The sequence below is a fragment of the Ranitomeya imitator genome, chromosome 9, assembly GCF_032444005.1.
Source record: "Ranitomeya imitator isolate aRanImi1 chromosome 9, aRanImi1.pri, whole genome shotgun sequence".
Classification (NCBI taxonomy): Eukaryota; Metazoa; Chordata; class Amphibia; order Anura; family Dendrobatidae; genus Ranitomeya; species Ranitomeya imitator.
The window spans coordinates 144,992,360-145,012,856 of record NC_091290.1 but is presented as its reverse complement, the minus strand read 5'-3'; the positions used below and the strand labels follow the sequence as shown (position 1 = coordinate 145,012,856).

Genomic DNA, 20,497 nt, shown 5'->3' with positions numbered 1-20,497 from the left:
AGTTTCATACAAAATATATGTAAGCCAAGTCCAGGCTGAAAGACAATTTGACTGTTCTGTCCCCACATAATGAGAATAAAGGTATAACTGGCTGTTAGATGCTGTGAGACTTTCCTACCTTCGTTTCCAAGAAATTGAAGACTTCACAAGCCTAGAAATGTGTGCTCACAGCAATGAGATGAACAGCAAAATGGCTAATGAGAGGAGGGAGGCAGGAAGACAAGTAGAAGCCACTCCCAGTTTGAATTAACTTAATTGACAGCAACATAAGTGACCAGTAACAACACTGAACAATAGATATCAGCATAACATTTGTAGCTGAATGAACTTTAGTTTCTGAAACCAAGTAAAGTCTTCCCACAGTGGAGGTATATGTGAAGGTACAATTGTACCTATGCAGCCTGTTAAGGTTGTAAAATTATGCAGCCTGACAAGGGTTAAAAGTGAACACAAAATAAAGTTCCGGACTTCTAGCTACGACCAGCGATATCACAGCAGGATCCAGATCGCTGTGCGTGTCAAACACAACGATATCGCTATCCAGGACGCTGCAACGTCACGGATCGCTATCGTTATCGTTCTAAAGTTGCTCAATGTGAAGGTACCTTAAGTGCTCTGCAGAGAGCGCAGGATAAATGTGATCCCAAATGTTATGTAAAAGGTTCCTAATAAAACCTTCAACTCAATCCACAAAAAAAGCAGATCCCCACTACGGTCCATCATCTCTCAAGGGAAATATAGGGGGCTTCAATGTTACTGGTAGTACAAAGGCTCTGGAAAAGCACTATGGCTCCTTCATAAGAAATCTAGGGAATTCTGCGCTCCCAAAGCCAAATGCCCCTGTCCCATCTGAGGACCACATTGTGCCTAAACTACATTTAGAACCACGTTTGGCATTTCTGTAGCGATGAGAGCCCACATAATTTACAGATGCATGTCTCCAGAAGCATGATGTACCAACTCATTTTGTGGAAGTCATGACAGCTCTGGTTCTGTTTTAATTTAAACGTGTTTTTTTTCCTTTTGGATCAGCAAGGGTTAATGTCAGTTTCCTTGTTGGCAGTTGCTGTCTTTGCTGGTCAGCTGATGTGGGTGGTGACCACTCCCATCATTCTTTAAATAGTCACCTGATGTATCAGCTGACTGTTGGTGCTAGAGTTTTCTATGTAGACCAGCCTTGCAGTTGCAGCTCTCTGGTGTCAGCGCTGAAACTGCTACTTCTGTGGAGTTTGGGGTCCTGTTTCCGTATCCTCTGTGATGTGGAGCTTGGCAACAGAGTATGGAGCTAAGTTATTTATTATTTACCATGTCCGTCTGATGCTTGTCACTATCCCGTGTTTACACCATCTGTACTGGTGAGGCTAGCATCCTTGCCGGCCAGTGCACGAGCCAGGGTTTAGTAAGGTGACAGCAAAGGACCAGGTACGTGACAGCGGTGGGGAAAAGGACCCGCATAGGGTGTTAGGAGAGCTTAGGGAAATGCACAGGCTGAGTTAGGAGGTGGCCCATCCCTGATTCCCTACTATTAGGGCCTTCCTCCGCTTTTTCCCATACCGTTGTTGGTGTTTGTTGTGCTGTCTGCTGGACCGACCCTTGTAGGTCATGACCCACGAGCTGGGCATAATGTACTAGGCATTGCAATGCTTTGGCACTACAACAACAGATTTGAAATTTTCACACAACAACATCCACTACTGCTTGTTGCTGGAAAACACCAATGGCGTAAAATCATCACTACGTCAGTAGATAAATTCCCAAAGGGGTATAATTTCCAAAATGGGGTCACTTGTGGGGGTGGGTATTCTGCTCTTCTAGCACTTAGGGGCTCTGTATATGGAGTCTGCAAACTATTCTAGGAAAATCTGCATTCCAGGAGGCAAATAGCCCTCCATCTCTAATGAGTCTCGCCATGTGGTTAAGCAGTACTGTACAGCCACATATGGGTATTGCCACGTTCAGCAGAAATTGTAAAAATGTAAAATCTGGGGCTAAAACAAATTTTTGTGTCAAAAACGTCCTTATTTTTTCTTCACTGCCCAATGGTATAAAATTCTGTGACACATCCGTGGTCTCAATATGATCTCTACACCCCAAGATAAAGATAAATTCATTGAGAGGTATAGTTTGATAAATGGGGTCATTTGTGGGGGGTTCTGGCACCTCAGTGGCTTTCCCAGTAGGTCATGGCTCCTGCAAACCAAAACACTAAATTCTGCACTATAATACGGCGCTCCTTCCCTTCTGAGCTTTGCACTGCACCTCAGAAGTAGTTCACAAATACTTGTAGGGTATTGGCACACTCGGGAGAAACTGCTCAGCAAACAGAGAGCTGTTTTTTTCCTAGTAGCCCTTATAAAAAGAAAATATTATGGCTTAAACAACATTTTAGCAGTAAAAAAGTACTTATTCTTTCTTCACCGCCCAATGGTGTAAATGTCTGTGAGGCACATGTAGTGTCAACATGCTCATTGCCTCCCTATAAATTCATTGAGAGGTGTAGTTTGTAAAATGACATCACTTATGCAGGGGTTTCTGCTGTTCTAGCACCTAAGGGGCTCTGCCAATGTGACATGGCACAATCAAACCATTCCAGAAAAATCTGAACTCCAATATGGCGCTTCTTCCCTTTTGAGCTTTGCACTGTGCCTCAAAAGTAGTTTTGACCACATATTGTATCGGGGTATAGGTGTACTGAAGAGAAATTGCACAACACATTGTATGGTCAATTTTCCCCTGTTACCCTTGTGAAAGTGAAAACTTTGGGCAAAACCAACATTTTTGTGTGAAAAAAATATTTTTACATTTACACAGTTCAATGTTATAAACTTCTGTGAAGCACCTGGGAATTCTAAGTGCTCACCACACATTTAGATAAATTGCTTGAAAGGTCTAGTTTCCAAAATGGGGTCACTTGTGGAGAGTTTCCACTCTTAAGGCACATTAGAGGCTCTCCAAACGTGACATGGTGTCCACTCTCGTTTCCAGCCAATTTTGAGTTCAAAAAGTAAAATAGTGCTCTTTATGGCGCTCTTTTTCCCTTCTGAGCCCTGCTGTGAGCCGAAACAGTACTTTACCCCCATATATGGTGTATCAGCATACTCAGGAGAAATTGCACACCAATTTTTAGGGTCCATTTTACTCGTTACCATTGTAAAAATAAAAAAAATTAGGCAAAAAGAACTTTTTTGTGGGAAAAATTAGATTTTTTTTATTTTCATAGGCTCTGCGTTATAAGCTTCCGCGAAGCACCTAGGGGTTCCAGGTGCTCACCAAACATTTAGATACATTCCTTGAGGGGTCTAGATTCCAAAATGGGGTCACTTGATGAAACACATTGCAAAACTAAAATATTAATTGTATTTTATCTGCAAAAAAAGTAACTGAATTGCTACTTGACTGAACACAACCCATTAACCTCTTCCTGTTCTAGTTAGCAACACGAGACCCGCGGCCAGTCTGCGCATCGTGGTCCGCACTTGACTTTCATACAGAGGTGTATGAATGCGGCATAAGGCAGCATTCACGTTGTGTTTTTCTGCCAAACGTGGGCAGCTTCCGTCTCAATGCCTGAAAACGGTATTCAGGTGGTCACCCGATGTAGTCATTAACTTCAACGGAGAACAACACTAACAAGAAAGACAGATATCGGTAAGAAGGAGGTAAAACGGAGTTTTATGTTTTCCATTTTGAACTTTGTTTGCTTCATTCAAATTTACGACCATGTCGCGGGTATTCAGATGAAAGCTCCTGATGAAGTGCTAAATTGACAGTTAAACACAATGCTAATTAGCAGATACGAGACAGATAGGAGATAGAGAGATATTTTTTCCATATATTACAAGGCAATCAAAAGATCTCTTGAGGATTTGGATTTGTGGGATACAATTTTAGGCAGGAAAGAGTCTTTACGCAAAGAGAGATGATTTCAATACAATTGCATTTTGATCATAAAAATAACTATTTTCTATTCCTATCATCTTGTAAAACATACACCTTTGACTTCATCCTTTGAGGGGAAATGGGATGTTTTATGACTCTCATATGAGCCCAATATGTGGTATATTGTAAGTCAAAATAAAATCTGGAGTGAGCTCTTGTCTTTAGGCAGGAAGTGAGCACAAAGCTGGCGGCAGTGTATGATCTATGAAGTATGACTGGAATATGCTATGACACCTTCTTCTCTGAAGTTTACAACACGAGAACAAAGCTTTGTTATAATTATATAAGCATTATGAGATGGCGTGTGTGGACTGCTGGACTTGCTGATGTATTTCGAGAGCTTCACTGACACATTTTTATATTAATCTACTTACATACCTGAACATTTTTCACCATACAGGTTACACTAATGTTGTTTATATAGGTAAAAAAAAAGTATACATGAAAAAATATAGGTTATATGTAAAATCTTTAAAAACCTCATAATGCAACTTTGGCCAATTTTAGCTTGGTTTGTATATTGCAATTATTTCTTCATCTAAACGTCTATGAGAATATTCACAGGGCTCTTTTTCCCTAATTGCGCGCTTTAATGTCACTATCCTGCTACTTCCTAGACTTAAAGTACATATACATAAAGTCAAAAGTGTAGGTAATTAGGTTGACTGTAATGTCATTATGGGGTTATTCCCTAAATCACAAGTTATCCTCGATAACTTGCTGATTGATGAGAGTCCAACTTCTGGAAAGTCCCAGCGATGCTGTGATCGGTGGTCCTGTCTTGAATGGAGCGGAAGTGCTATTGCTCCACTCCTGCTACATTCATTGGCAGTGGGATTGCTGGAAGTAGCCAATTAAAGAGCTCGGGCTTTCTCTGGCAGTACCACAGAGAATTAAAAGAGCAAAAGTTGGGCATTCGCATCTCCACTCCATTCAAGACAAGTCTGCAGGTTCAAAAGGTTGGAGCCTCAGCAGTCAGAAACGTATCGCTTATCACAGTGATTCACAACCTTTCTTACAATGAGACCCAACTTCAGCACTGAGAGAGGGTTACAATCCACATCCAGAGACCCCATTATCGGTATGAGGGCAGCCCAAGCTTGACCACAGAAATAACACCAAGGCAGCATACTTGCATTAAGGGGTTCTCACCTTAGCCTCATTCAGTATTTTTGCATCAAGAATTCTCAACACAATATTGACCTCAAGCTCAAACAGCCCCTCTATCTGGCAGTGTCATCCTATAAACAGTTCAGAACTTACTTAATTTATCTCTTCAACCTCAAAGCCAGCATGTGCACATCCAGATCTGCTCTTCTGTATGGGGTAACTCACAGAAGTCACCATCTGGAGACCGGCTCTTCGTTGCTCTTTGCTACATGTGATGCACCAAGTTGACTGATTGCTGCAAGCCACACATCATGGTCCACAAGCAACATGTGGCTCCCAAGCCACAGGTTGGAGATATCTGCTGTACCATGTGGATAGAGGATAACAAGTGGTTTTGGGAATAACATGTTAAGGAAGAAGGTCCTGGCAGGTCTGAATTTGGACATTCCTGTAGAAATGGATCGTACAGTATTGATCAACATACCAAAGGGTAGCCACAACTGCTCCTCTCTTCTGGAGCCACCTGAAACACTGTTTTTTCTGTTCAGAGGGAAACTCAAGTCTGCAACAACTAGGTGGCTACTGACTGGCTGCAGCAGTCACAAAACATCTTTCTGCTGAAAGAGGAAGCCAGGAGCCCAGCAGGGGATGTGTCAATCCAGTAGGTGAGTACAGTTTATTTAACCTATTAAAAAGGTTTACATGTAGTAGAAAACCCCTTTAACATAGAACTGATACTACTGAGCATCATCTTACAGAGAATGTAAGCCCTATAAAAGACACAAAACATAAGTGCATTGTACAAAATGGCAAATATTTGTTAGAAGACTTAAAAAATAATTAATTAACAGTGGATTACTACTAGTGATGAGCGAACCCGTTTATATTGTGGTGGCTTTGCCCAAACTTTTTTAAAAAGTCCAGTTTGGGTACCAGAACGGTACAACGCTCCCATCACTAACACAGTAGTGAAAATTGAATAGAGATACATATAGAAAAAGTCCTTTCATTGAAATAAACACACAGGAAAAAATCCTTTATTTGAAATAAATGCTCCCCACCCTCTTTTACCCATTTATTACTGTAAAATTAAAAATAATAAAACACCATATTCCTCACCTGTCCACCTATAATCCATTAATCCCATGAAAAGTCCAACTCTGCTTCATCTATATTACATGACTGAGCGGTGGCATGATGCAACCGCTTAGCTGTGAATCCAGTAGACGCTGAGCCTGAGAACCACTGCCTTTGACCGGAGGTAACCTCAATGATGTCACTGCAGGTCACTGAAGATTTGCTCTCAGGCTCAGCTCAGCATCTCCTGGATTCATGGTTGAGTGGTCCCATCATGTCACCGCTCAGCCTTGCAATCTAGATGTAGTAGAGTTGCAGCATGTCATGGAACATATGGATTATCATAGGACAGGTGAGGAATTTAAAAACATTTTTTTTACAGAAATAAATGGGTGAAAGAGGGTGGGAAATGTGTCATTCAAATAAGGAAGTCTGTGTTTTTATTTCAAATAAAGGAGTTTTCTCGGGTCTATCTTTTTATTACATTTGACTATTGGGTTAGTAATAGGGGCGTCTTATAGATTTCTCTCCATTACTAATCTGTGGGCTTGATGTGAGCTGACATTACAAAGATGACATCAACCCCACAAATACTACTCCACTTTCCACTGCACCAGGGCAAATGGGAAAAGCAGGACAAAGCGCCAAAATTGGCGAACCTAATAGATGTACCTTTTCTGGGGTGACTGAGGGCTGCTGTTTTTGGGCAGGGGAGGGCCAATATCCATGGCCCCTTCCCAGTCTGAGAATACCAGTCACCAGCTGTATGCTTTAGCTTGGATTGTTGTCATAAATGGGGGGACCCCACACAGTTTATTTTAATTATTTATTTAAATAATTGAAAAAAAAAATGGCGTGGGGACTTTTTGATAACCAGCCAAGAGAACGCTGACAGCTGAGGGCTGCAGTCAGCAGCTGTTGGCTTTGCCTGTGCTGGTTAGCAAAAATAGAGGGGACCCCAGGCCATTTTTTTTCTTATTTATTGCATAGGTGCCAGTTGATGAATAATCTCAACACAGTACGCCTGCTCTCGCTGCTATCAGCAAGACTGAGAGTACGATGATGAGAGTAGTACTCTCATGAACCAACGTCTGTGACCGGAGGTAACCTTTTTACGGCTGGCCACAGCTGCTGGCTAACAAGCTGTCATCTGTATGACGGCATGGGAACCGCAGCACTCTGACTGGCAGTAATGTACTTAATGCCAATCAAAGCAGGTGTTTCTTGTGCTGTCACACAGAAAACAGTCTGGGAAACACCAGAAATTCGTCTGTAGAACCCAAATAGTAACACGGACTTCAAAGAAAAGTCTGTGTGTTGGATTCGTGCACGTACACTCGGTGTTCAGCACGGACCCCTAACTTTACTGTTCGGGTTTGCCTATCCCTAATTACAAACTATTAAACATGGCAGGTTTTCCATAAATACAGCACCTCTGTTAACACTATATGGAAGTGTTTACTGTAGCAAGTAACAGCACAAAAGTGAAGCCATTTTGGATCCTGACACATGACTGTACACCAAGTTGCACTACTTACTTCTATGTACCTATAAGCCTGTCTCATCACCTCATCTATTGCGTGATGTCTGAAGAGTGTAAAGGCCTCTTCATAACACATCAACACCTTCTCTCTACTTCTGCTTGACTCGAGAGCTTAATTAGAGATCACAATCTACATTAATGAGTTGAAATGTTCATTACGGAGATGACAACCCCATTTTCACCATTGCTATAGATCACTTAAACAGAGCCCACATTTCACAGCCAGTGTCAGAAATGTTTACAGATATGTCCACCTTGACTGATAAGTGCGCAATGTAATCATCGCGAGCTTATAAATAGTCTAATAGGCCTTTTTGCTGATCAGGTGGCAGATATGAAAGCTTCCTTCAAAGTAGGCTCGATTCTTACAAAAAGCTCAATTCCAACTTGACTTTTGAACATGCCAGATGCAAATATGAGAAGGTAAAATATTACATCGCTAGGGATATAACAGTTCACTATAATGGGCATATGTATGAATTTTTGAATAACATCTTTCCTAATGTAAGTCTCTTTATGGCATGAAGCTGGTTATGGCTACAAAATATTGCTATTTAATAATGAAATTGATTTTTTTTTCCAACATCAGTAGGGACTGATGAATGTAGAGTACAAAGGAAAAAGCCCTGGCAAACAGGATGTTATGCTTAAGGCAACTAGTTACTGTTTTAAGTAAGCCACTTTTCCTGAATCCACCATAAGCATGCATGCCAGGCCAAATGTGCATGTTTATCTCAACACAGAAGAGGGAATTAGCACCTGCCAAACACCCCTAGCAGGAGCTTATTTCCCCTAGGAACAAAGGATAGTACATGTGGATAACAATAAAACTTTATTCAGTTGCATTTGATTTAAAGTTTATTATGTTTTTTTGCATATTATGTTTATTATACTCTGGAGAAACCTCAACGCATAATAAGGGACATTCAACTTCTGGAGGATAACTTTTCTGCAAATCGAATTTTCCTTGAAAATCTGCGCTATCTTAGATGGCTGTCAGACAAACTTTCTATACTTCTTGAGAGCTCGTATGTTTTCATTTGTTAATTTAAACTTGCTAGATCTTCTAACAGATGATGTTAGGGGTGAGTCTGGGGGAACTCACAACCATTAAATGGTTGGCCAATCCAGCCAATAAGGCAATATGAATTGGTTTGTCTGATTTTAAACTTAAGGCCCCTTCACATTAAGCGACGCTGCAGCGATACCGACAACGATCCGGATCGCTGCAGCGTCGCTGTTTGGTCGCTGGAGAGCTGTCACACAGACAGCTCTCCAGCGACCAACGATGCCGGTAACCAGGGTAAACATCGGGTAACTAAGCGCAGGGCCGCGCTTAGTAACCCGATGTTTACCCTGCTTACCATCCTAAAAGTAAAAAAAAACAAACAGTACATACTTACCTACCGCTGTCTGTCCTCCAGCGCTGTGCTCTGCTCTCCTCCTGTACTGTCTGTGATCACAGCGGCCGGAAAGCAGAGAGGTGACGTCACCGCTCTGCTTTCCGGCTGACCGACGCTCACAGCCAGTGCAGGAGGAGTGCAGAGCACAGCGCTGGAGGACAGACGGCTGTAGGTAAGTATGTACTGTTTGTTTGTTTTTTACTTTTAGGATGGTAACCAGGGTAAACATCGGGTTACTAAGCGCGGCCCTGCGCTGTTACCCGATGTTTACCCTGGTTACCAGTGAAGACATCGCTGGATCGGTGTCACACACGCCGATCCAGCGATGTCAGCAGGAGTCCAGCGACGAAATAAAGTTCTGGACTTTATTCAGCGACCAACGATCTCCCAGCAGGGGCCTGATCGTTGGTCGCTGTCACACATAACGATTTTATTAACGATATCGTTGCTACGTCACAAAAAGCAACGATATTGTTAACAATATCGTTATGTGTGAAGGTACCTTAATACTTAAGGATATATTTAGCTACAATACTGATCTGCCTTAAATGCAATGCATTCTAACCCAACAGACCCAGACAGGTCAATGAGCTCAATTAGGATCCATTTAAAATCAGAAGCCAAGATGTTGGTGTGACCAGAGCTTCATTCCACTTTGAAGTGCCCATTTTCCATGGACGTGTTTAATCTGTGTTTTTCATTGATAGCACACATACCCATTATAGTCTATGGGGCTTTACACGTTTGTTTTTTTGCGGACTGATTTTAGACAAAAAGAAAAAGACATGTCCGTTATTGATCCAATTTGAATAGATTCATAAAACACTGATTGGACTTTAATGCCATCTATGTGTTGTCCAAGTGCTGTCTGTATGGTTACAGTCTAGCAGGGAGGGGAAGCTTAGAAATTATTATTATTCTTTTATTATTCTTGCAAACAAGAAAAACAGCTTCCACACTGATGGTAGAAACATACACCTGGATGAAAAAATGGATGAAAATCAGATCTAACACTCTGATTAAAAATATTATTTTTTATCGAAAGCAAAAAAAGGGCTCTAAATGAGGTCTTCGACAGACAAGGAATATTTGTAAAATTATAGAAATATTCCTCAAAAGTCTATATTACTTGAAATACAGTTATTTTTGGAAAACAACTTGAAAGACCGGATATAAGACTTGGAAACGAACAGCTTGCTTCATTTACTGTATCTTAGTGGTATGCTTATTTTTTGCTATGTGGTTTATACCACCTACTTTTTTTGTAAGCAACAACCTAATTTCTAGCAAAGCTTTCTAGCAAACATACAACATAGCCAAAAAAAAAACCTGGGAATTCCTCTAAGACGTGATTAAATTCTCAAGTGAAAATGATTATGCTAGTTTCTGACCTAGATTTCCCTTTTACGAACACTGAGTGTTTGTCCTTCTAAAGGAACCAATATGTTTGTATAACTGATGTGAAACGAGCTTGACTCCAGAAAGATTTACGTTAATATGTATCTAACCATTCAGAGGGTAGCACATCTGCAGATTGTACATTAAGGGTCTTGGCTGGAGTACAGCTAGTCACGTATGATATCAAACACACAAATGTGACGTGATGCCCTTATACGTTTGAGAATAATTCAATGTGCCATCTAGTTCGATGGCAAGGGAAAAGCCATAAACACGGTTGTCACAAAGGAGAAAAAGGATTCACAGATATAGTCAAACGGGGGAATAGAAACTTCTAACCAGTCATCGGGTCTTAATGTAAGTGTTAATTAGGACATCACATAATTTAAAGGTAAAATATAATGTCGACAAGACCAATGGTTGACGTATATGTAATTAACTGCGCGTTTTAACAAAGGAAAAAGCCTGTCCTACTAAATTTTAACCACAGGCACTTCAGTATCGTACAGTTAATCGTCCTTTTTTAGAAATTATGGAGATGATCTGGGCGCCGACCGAATCAGACCAGTAAATTATGACTAAAGAGCAAGGTATATGCAATTTTTATACATTCATCTATCTTTCTTCCTCCCATACAAAAGCAAAAATAATTAGCACATCGTCATATTTAAACAATTGCTTACTTTACATAAAAAGGGACATGAGCTCATTTATTTTGAAAAACACTTAACATGATCCTCATGCCTAATGACCTATCCCATGATTTATTGTGTGATGTGACGCATCACGCTAAATTCATACTTCACACCGTAACTAGTGATCTCCAGCCACTTGGAGACTTTATTGCTTATGGGATACATGAAACATTTTTTTTTATACAATATTATGTTGAATCGTGAAATAATCTAATGAATTCCAAGAATTAAGTGAATAATATATTTTGTTAATATGTAGAGAAAAACAGGCGACTTCTCAACATCTTGTTCTCTTTTGTACGAGACATTGTGGATGGGCGCACATTTTATTTTACCTAAATTGCAAAAGAAGCCAACTAATTCACCATATATTTTTTTTAAATATAAAAGCATAAAAATCTATCAAATCTTAAAAAAAATATTTTTTTTTATGATATGACTAAATATACAATAAACTCATTACACAGTGACAACCCCAATTAATCCTTAGGGGGAAATCAAAATTGGAAACATATACAACTGGACGACAAATTGGAAATATACATCGGATTCCTTCTTAAAATGGTGAATAATGATGTCAGTAGCGTCCAAATACTCATATCTACTCATATCCAAGGGGAATAAATAGGTTGTTATTTATGCAGCTAAATCAAGCAGAAGGTTGGTCTATTTGCATAGGATTGAATCCCCCTGAATTATGGATAATATACACTGAAAAGCACTTTACATCCCTGTTTAGTCTAATTTCTAGTTAATATTAAATAGCTAAAGTACATTTCTAAAAGTACCAATTATAAACTGTCACAGATTCACTCTCGTGTGCTGGAGACGTTGTGCACGCCTGCAAACATCAGTTGAATAGTCCTTCACTCGACCACACACTTACCATGAATTCCAAATGGAAATGACAGGGATGCATCCAATCTTCAGTCTGACATATGCACAAAAGGCTATAAGCAACCACTGGTCATTGCTATACAATTAATGTGAATATTTGTGGTTATAATCCGTAAAGTCATGGTGCACTTTTGACCAGTCACTGGAAAGTAACAGAAAACGATAGAAATGTGAAATCTGCTCCAAATAAAAGTAAAACTCTCCCAGTTTCATACCTATCACCTTATCATGCATCAGACCACACCACACGTTCACTGTAGGGGGTTACATTCGTACTCAACATAGGCATGAGGACGTTCAGCAGCCCATAATCGGACGTTATGGCGATGAACATGTTCAGATATGGAAGGTCGCCTAACACAATCTTCTGCAAAAATCTTGCATCATTGTCTCATAAAGCATATCTGTAGCAAACGCGCATCATTTGGGTCTATCCGCCGGTTTGATAGTGTGCAACAGCCGCAATTTGTACCCTGTTAAACAGAGATGTTTCTTTAACACCTTATGAACTGTAGTCTTGCTTAGGTGTAATTGTTGAGCACACGCATGCACAGATTTTTAGGGCTCCTTAGGTAGCTATGCCGTATAGCCTCTACAGACTCGTCACTGACTGATGGCCTACAAGAATGGGGTTTCTCCACCAAACTTCCGGTTTCCTTCAACTGCTTATCCCACCGAGTAATGTTATTCCTATGTGGTGGCACTTCATTATAAACGTGCCGATATTCAGGTAGCACTTTGGTCATGGATTCGAATTTAGCGAGCCACAGAACACACTGAACTTTCCTCTGTACCGTCCACATCTTGACTGGCATGGAAAACCATACTGCTGGCATAGGTTTGTGGTTGCATGATGTCACAGACCTGGCAGTGTATTAATCAGAGTTCAGTTTATCAGGGGTTAATCTGACTGGGGGCTCAGCAACAGCTTAAATGAGTTTGTGTTGTTTGATTGGTTCTTGTTATCGCTCCTCATGAACAGGTCTGATATGATTGGGCCAGAGAAAGGGAGCCAAAATGTAAACTATAAAAGTGCACCATGACTTTACGGACACTGTATATAACATATTACCATATAATTTACTTAAAACAAAACAATGGAGAATTCTAGCTCATCCATGGTACCTTAAAATAGTCCCTAAACTAATTTTACATAGTAACAGTTAGCAAGGCCGAAAAAAGACATTTGTCCATCCAGTTCAGTCTATATTCCATCAGAATAAATCCCCATATCTACGTCCTACTAAAGAACCTAATAACTGTAAGATACAATATTGTTACACTCCAGGAAGACATCCAGGTCTCTCTTGAACCCCTCGACTGAGTTCGCCATTACCAGCTCCTCAGGCAAGGAATTCCAGATTCTCATTGCCCTAACAGTAAAGAATCCTCTTTATGTTGGTGGAAAATCCTTCTCTCCACCAGACGCAGAGAATGCCTCCTTGTGACCGTCACCTTCCTTGGTATAAACAGATCCTCAGAGATATATTTGTATTGTCCCTTTATATACTTATACATGGTTATTAGATTGCCCCTCAGTCATCTTTTTTCTAGACTAAACAATTCTAATTTTGCTAAGCTCTCTGGGTATTGTAGTTCCCCCATCCCCTTTATTAATTTTGTTGTCCTCCTTTGTACTCGCTCTAGTTCCATTATATCCTTCCTTAGCACCGTTGCCCAATACGGTACACAGTACTCCATGTGCGGTCTAACTAGGGATTTGTACAGAGGCAGTATAATGCTCTCATCATGTGTATACAGGCCTCTTTTAATGCACCTCATGATCCCGTTTGCCTTGGAAGCCGCTGCCTGGCACTGGCTGCTCCAGGTAAGTTTATCATTAACTAGGATCCTCAAGTCCTTCTCCATGTCAGATTTACCCAGTGGTTTCTTGTTCAGTGTGTAATGGTGATATTGATTCCTTCTTCCCATGTGTATAACCTTACATCTATTATTGTTAAATCGCATTTGACACCTTTCGACCCAATTTTACAACTTATCCAGATCCAGCTGTAGCAGAATACTATCTTCTCTTGTATTGACTGCTTTACATAGTTTTGTATCATCTGCAAATATCGATATTTTACGGTGTAAACCATCTACCAGACCGTTAATAAATATGTTGACGAGAATAGGTCCCAACACTGACCCTCGCGGTACCCCACTGGTCACAGCGACCCAGTTAGAGAATATACCATTTATAAGCACCCTCTGCTTTCTATCACTAAGCCAGTTACTTACCCATTTACACACATTTTCCTCCAGACACAGCATTCTCATTTTGTGTACCAACCTCTTGTGTGGCACGGTGTCAAACGCTTTGGAAATATCAAGATATACCACATCCAATGACTCACCGTGGTCCAGTCTATAGCTTACCTCTTCATAAAATCTGATTAGATTGGTTTGACAAGAGCGATTCCTCATAAACCCATGCTGATATGAAGTTAAACAGTTATTCTCATTGATATAATCCAGAAAAACATCTCTCAGAAACCCTTCAAAGATTTTACCAACAATAGAGGTTAGACTTTCTGGCCTATAATTTCCAGGTTCTCTTTTAGAGCCCTTTTTGAATATTGGTACCACATTTGCTATGCACCAGTCCTGTGGAACAGACCCTGTCGCTATAGAGTCCCTAAATAAAAAAAATAATGGCTTGTCTATTACATTACTTAGTTGTGTTAGTACTCGTGGGTGTATGCCTTCTGGACCAGGAGATTTATCTATTTTAAACTTATTCAGCCTGTTTCGCACCTCTTCTTGGGTTAGATCGGTGACCCTTAATATAGGGTTTTCTTGGACTCTTGGCATTTCACCTAGCATTTATTTTCCACCGTGAATACCGTGGAGAAGAAGGTGTTTAATATATTAGCTTTTTCCTCGTCGTCTACAACCATTCTTTCCACACAATTTTTTAAGGGGCCTACACTTTCATTTTTGATTCTTTTACTATTGATATAGTTGAAGAACAGTTTGGGATTAGTTTTACTCTCCTTATCAATGTGTTTCTCAGTTTCCTTTTTGGTAGCTTTAATTAGTTTTTAGATAAAGTATTTTTCTCCCTATAGTATTTTAGAGCTTCAACTATGCCATCCTGCTTTAGTAGCTTAAATACTTTCTTTTTACTGTTAATTGCCTCTCTTATGTCTTTGTTTAGCCACATTGGGTTTTTCCTATTTCTTGTCCTTTTATTCCCACAAGGTATAAACCTCTTACAGTGCCTATCTAGGATGTTCTTAAACATTTCCCATTTATTATCTGTATTCTTATTTCTGAGGACAGTGTCCCAGTTAACCAGATTAAGGATTTTGAACCAGATTTTGAATCTGGACTCACCACATAAAAATAATGAACAGCAGGCAGAATCTTACTAATCTAACCCCACAGAGGTCTTTCAATGCGGGATTACATGAACTGCCTCCATATCTACATTATGCATTGAAGAGGTCAGAAAATGCACAAATTCAATTATGTACAAATGGAAGGGTATGTAAGAGTGACATCTACATTTTGGTAATTTCTAATCTTTATAAAAAGGCTAGAATAAACAACACTTGAACCAAGAGTAATCTTATCAAAATGGGGTTGCTCCACTAGGGCAACCCGTATATAATGTCTGTGTGAGTTCATGTCCCCTACGTCGCCGCTTTGGCAGATAGACAATTCCACGCTTTTATTGAAGACTTTTTGGTGCCGCTAAATCAGGGAACTATGTTTGATTTTGACTAATATTTTCTGAGAATCCCGAGAGGGGGTGCCTGCTATTTAAACCCCTGAAGCTATGACTTCCACTGCCAGTCAATAAGTTAAACTTAGCAGGTCTATATCGCTATTCCTTGTTCCTGATGTGTCTCCTGATTTTCTGACCTCAGCTTGTATTTTAACCACCCACTGGCTTTCTGATAGTCTCTGAGGTGACCACTTAGTATTGACCCTCTGTGATGACCCATCTTGCCACCAGCTTGCTACACCAGGTAGCAGATGACTGCGTTGTACCAGTGCAGGTGTCCTTGTGTAAACCCAGATCTCTACACAGTGATGAAAGGGTGAAGGACAGTTATCTGGTAAATGGAGTGGCTTGTGCCAAACCTGACTGTGGAAGCCCTACTGACAGATTCCAGGCTTCCACGTACAGTGTAATTGTGACACCAAGCTTAAGTACAATATTAGAGGAGATTGAAAGCATAGAAAGAACATACTTCTTAGTCACAACAGCTTACTTACACTTTGGAGGACTCCTTGTGGCCATGCACAACAAGGTCATTTAAGTTGGTGCCATGAAGTTCTGCAACTGGCAAATAGCCACTGTAAAATCACAAGTCAATAAATCGGTTTCCAATAAATCACACTGAAAAATATAAAAAATAAATGTGTCAGTCCACTTTTGCCATCTATTCTCTTTCCCTTTCATTCGAATGCTGAAATGTCGGTGTACTGTTACAACTACATGTGATGGCAATTCTCACACTAGACACTTGACAAAATATTGTGTAACTTGCTGTAACATAACTATTTTATGTCTGCATTTAAGCTGTAGAACACAGTCAAATTATAGACATGTTACAGTCATGGCTGAAAGTCTTGGCACCCTTGAAATTGTTCTACAAAATGAAGTATTTCTCCCAGAAAATTATTGCAATTACAGATGTTTTGTTATACACATGTTTACTTTGTGTGTATTGGAACAACAAAAATGCTAATTGAACAAAATGTCACATAAAACTCCAAAAATGGGCTGAGCAAAATTGTTAGCACCTTTACAAGATTGTGGGTAAACAACTTTGTTTCAAGCATGTGATGCTTGTTCAAACTCACCTATGGCAAGTAACAGGTGTGGCCAATATGAAAATCATCAGCTAAGGCGTAAACTTAAAAACAAATATACTTCATTAGATATACTTAAAATTGACTACTCTCAAATAACTGACAAAGTAAATAACACACTGTAGAAAATACAATTATTATACAAAGATAAGCTAACTCACTCTACTACTGCACCTGATTCAGAAATTCTACCTATTAGCGGAGGTTGGCACCCTAATGGAGTTCGACAATGCACCCCCGCTCCTCGGTGGCTGTCCCTGAAACCCTGGGGTGCCCTCATCTGGGTATATAATATACAAATATAAATAAAGTCTTTATAGTGCACAAGGATCAAACATGTCCAATGCGCCATCACTATATCAATTGTTACGCCGAAGGCGACAGGAACAAAGAGTGGACCCACTGGACCGTGGCATTGAACCTCCCCCGAGCGAGCACTCCAGAGTGGGACCAACCCCTATAAAGGGACTGTTAGGAGGCAGGCACAGGGATATCAAGTATCCCGGAGGCCAGGACCAGGGATCGGCTCAAACAAGAGGAAACAAGGAGAACCTGGGAGAACAACTAAGAGGGAAGGAACGGAGGGAAGTACAGGACTGAAGACTAGGTGAGCCAGAAGACTGCAAGAAGAGACTGAAGAGAAGTTGAGGACCGGACTGAGGAAAGGGAAAACACTGGAACACAGGAGCAGGTGCTGAAAGAGAGAGGAAAAAACAAGGGGTTAATCAGCAACAAGACTGACAAAGCACAGGGTAACAGTGCGGCCCAACTATGGCAGGGTGAACACGATAATCAGGCACCTCCACTAAGGGAGGAGGGCCTGAAATACCTGACCCCAGACACAGATTGGCCAGGAAGTACTGCCGGGTCAGGTCATGAAAGAAGAGAAGAGCAAAGGGAGCGCGTGCGGTCAGACCCTACTGCGCCTGCGCAACCCACAGGAGTGTGCAGCTGAGTGCAGAGAAGACGCGCGCCGGGATGCAAGCACTGAGCATTGGAGTGAGGATGCAGCAGGGACAGCCACAGAGCTGGACCCGGCGGCAGCAGGAGGAGCGCCAGGAACCGAGGTAACAACAATAATAGGATGAGATTGTATTGTGTAGTATTGAATCAAAAATATATAGGACAGAACTGGAAAAATACTACGTTACACTATTTGGTGCCTAAATGTATGTACTCTACCTAATAGCGGAGGTTGGCACCCTAGAAATTGTGAGATGACGGCTCCCATTCCACATCGGCTACCCCTTGATTTCCCTAGATAACTGGGCTGATAACAGAACAGGAATAGAGGTAGAAGGATAGTATATAGCCGATATAATAATGAAATAATGGTGTAAAATCTGAGCTCAATGTATCAGGCAGTTTCACATTAAGCAACAAATAGTCTCATCATAAATGTGCAAAGATAGTGTATAGCATCTTTGATAAGAAGCAAAATGTAGAACTTATTGTGACGACACAGCATTTTACTTAAATTAACCAGACATCTATTTTCAGTAAGCCAGGAGGGATAGACTTATCTATATGTTGACTTTTGAATTTATGTGTTTCTTCCTTGTTGGTCAAGAAAACACAGACTTTTGTGCGTATAAGCCTGTAACATTAACTTGTAAGTTGATATTTATTTTAACATATTGTGCTGTTATCCTTGATGACTGAGATGCAGGATAAATGAACAATGATGTTTGCTGATATGTTAATTACATATTGTCCAGGCCAGATAGTTTGGTGACTTGCAAAACAGAGGATGAAAAACTATACAAATAAATTAAATAATCAAATAATGCAAGTTGATCTCAACATTCTTTCCTTTTGCCTCTGGATGTTGGCTTGAAAGACAATTGTGAACTACATTAGGGGACTGCGCCTCTGTAACATAGACAAACAGATATATATCAAAAGAACGAGAGACTCTTTACAAGATAGCAGCTAAGACATCATGACTCCATCATGAGGGACACAGATTTGACATTCTACAGGATGCCAGCTTAGGGAAACATGGCCCTAGCTGAACGAATACCGATCTGCTCCATTGACCATCACTGAACCATGGATACTTTTGGGTTAGTCAGGATTTGAACCCAACGGTCACCTGAGCCCTATAGATATGTGTTGTGAATTCCGCTCTTGGGCTCCCTCCGGTGGTTGTAAGTGGCACTTTTGTGAGTTCTGCTCTTGGGCTCCCTCCGGTGGTTTTAAGTGGTATGGCTGCTCCTTGGATTTAGCTGTCTTCAGCTGCTTCCACTGATTGTCTATTCTGCTCGGCTATTTAGCTTGGCTCTTTCCTTCAGCTGGTGCCACTTGTCTATGGTTCCTGGTTGGATTCACATCTCTTTGGATTTCCCTGTGATCCTGACCAGTTCAGCAAAGCTAAGTCCTTGCTTGCTCTTTTCTGTCCACAGGTTGTGGACTTATCCGTTCTGTGCTTTCTATGTTTGTCCAGCTTGTCAGTATGAATTAATTCAGTGATGCTGGAAGCTCTGGGAAGCAGATTTACCCTCCACACCTTTAGTCAGGTGTGGAGATTTTTGTAAACTCTGCGTGGATTTTTTGTAGTGTTTTATACTGACCGCACAGTATTCCATCCTGTCCTATCTATCAAGCTAGACTGGCCTCCTGTGCTCATCCTGGTTTCATTCTGTGTATGTCTTTTCCCTCTCCACTCACAGTCATTATTTGTGGGGGCTATCTATCCTTTGGGAATTTTCTCTGAGGCAAGATAGTTTTCCTGTTTCTATCTTTAGGGGTAGTTAGTTCTCAGGCTGTGACGAGGTGTCTAGGGAGTGTTAGGAGCATCCCACGGCTACTTCTAGTGTTGCATTGAGCTTAGGGACTGCGGTCAGTACAGATACCACTTCCTTCAGAGCTCGTCCCATGTTGCTCCTAAACCACCAGATCTTAACAGATATGTTTATGAAAGCCAGGAATGTGACCCACCTGGCTCAATGGAGATGTTTGGAGAATTCAGGTTGTTACCCTCTGGTCAACTGGCCTTGTACCTCAATGGACTGTCATCTTCCTAGGCTTGTTGTTGCCTCCTCTCTGTGCGTGCCACAGGTGAGGTAGTCGGCCCTGGAATCTCTGAAGTAACATCTGCTCTTATCCCAGTGAGTCAGCGGAAGGGTGAGACTCTGTAATTTTGCACCATCCAACTGTTATCTGCCTGTTGTGTGGCTCAATAAAGCATTGCCACATTGCTATATTCTCACTCTGTGTTGTCTGTGTAGTATAATGCCAATTGTAAAAGGAGAGCGGGCCTTTGATGGTATGATCCCTGGGCCTTACGGTTTCGGCTACCTGACTAGGGCACCTGTTGACCACCGTGTCTTCACACTTATTCAGACACATGCTCAGATTGTTGCCTCAATGCGTTTCACCAGTTAGCTCATAAGGAGGCCTGAAAATAGCATTTTGGATAACAATATCAGCAGTTGTATGGTGTCAGCCTACAGGGCCTTGTTTAAATATTCCAATCTTTGTGAGACCACTCCTTCAATCATTTAGATGTGCTCCTCACTAAGAATGGACTTCAGAAAGAGAAGAAAACTGACTGAGAACTTGAGAATCAAAATTGTTGAAATATATCAATAATTTAAGGTGACAAG

At 40.8% G+C, this 20,497-nt stretch overlaps 1 long non-coding RNA gene across 1 annotated transcript in view; it reads right to left on the bottom strand.

The window, feature by feature from the left end:
* The window catches only part of LOC138649158 (uncharacterized), a 494,230-nt gene that overhangs the window by 301,321 nt on the left and 172,412 nt on the right, over positions 1–20,497 (bottom strand). The window contains exon 5 of the long non-coding RNA XR_011315253.1: positions 16,290–16,413. This is a non-coding gene — a long non-coding RNA (uncharacterized lncRNA). The remainder of the gene's footprint in view (positions 1–16,289; positions 16,414–20,497) is intronic.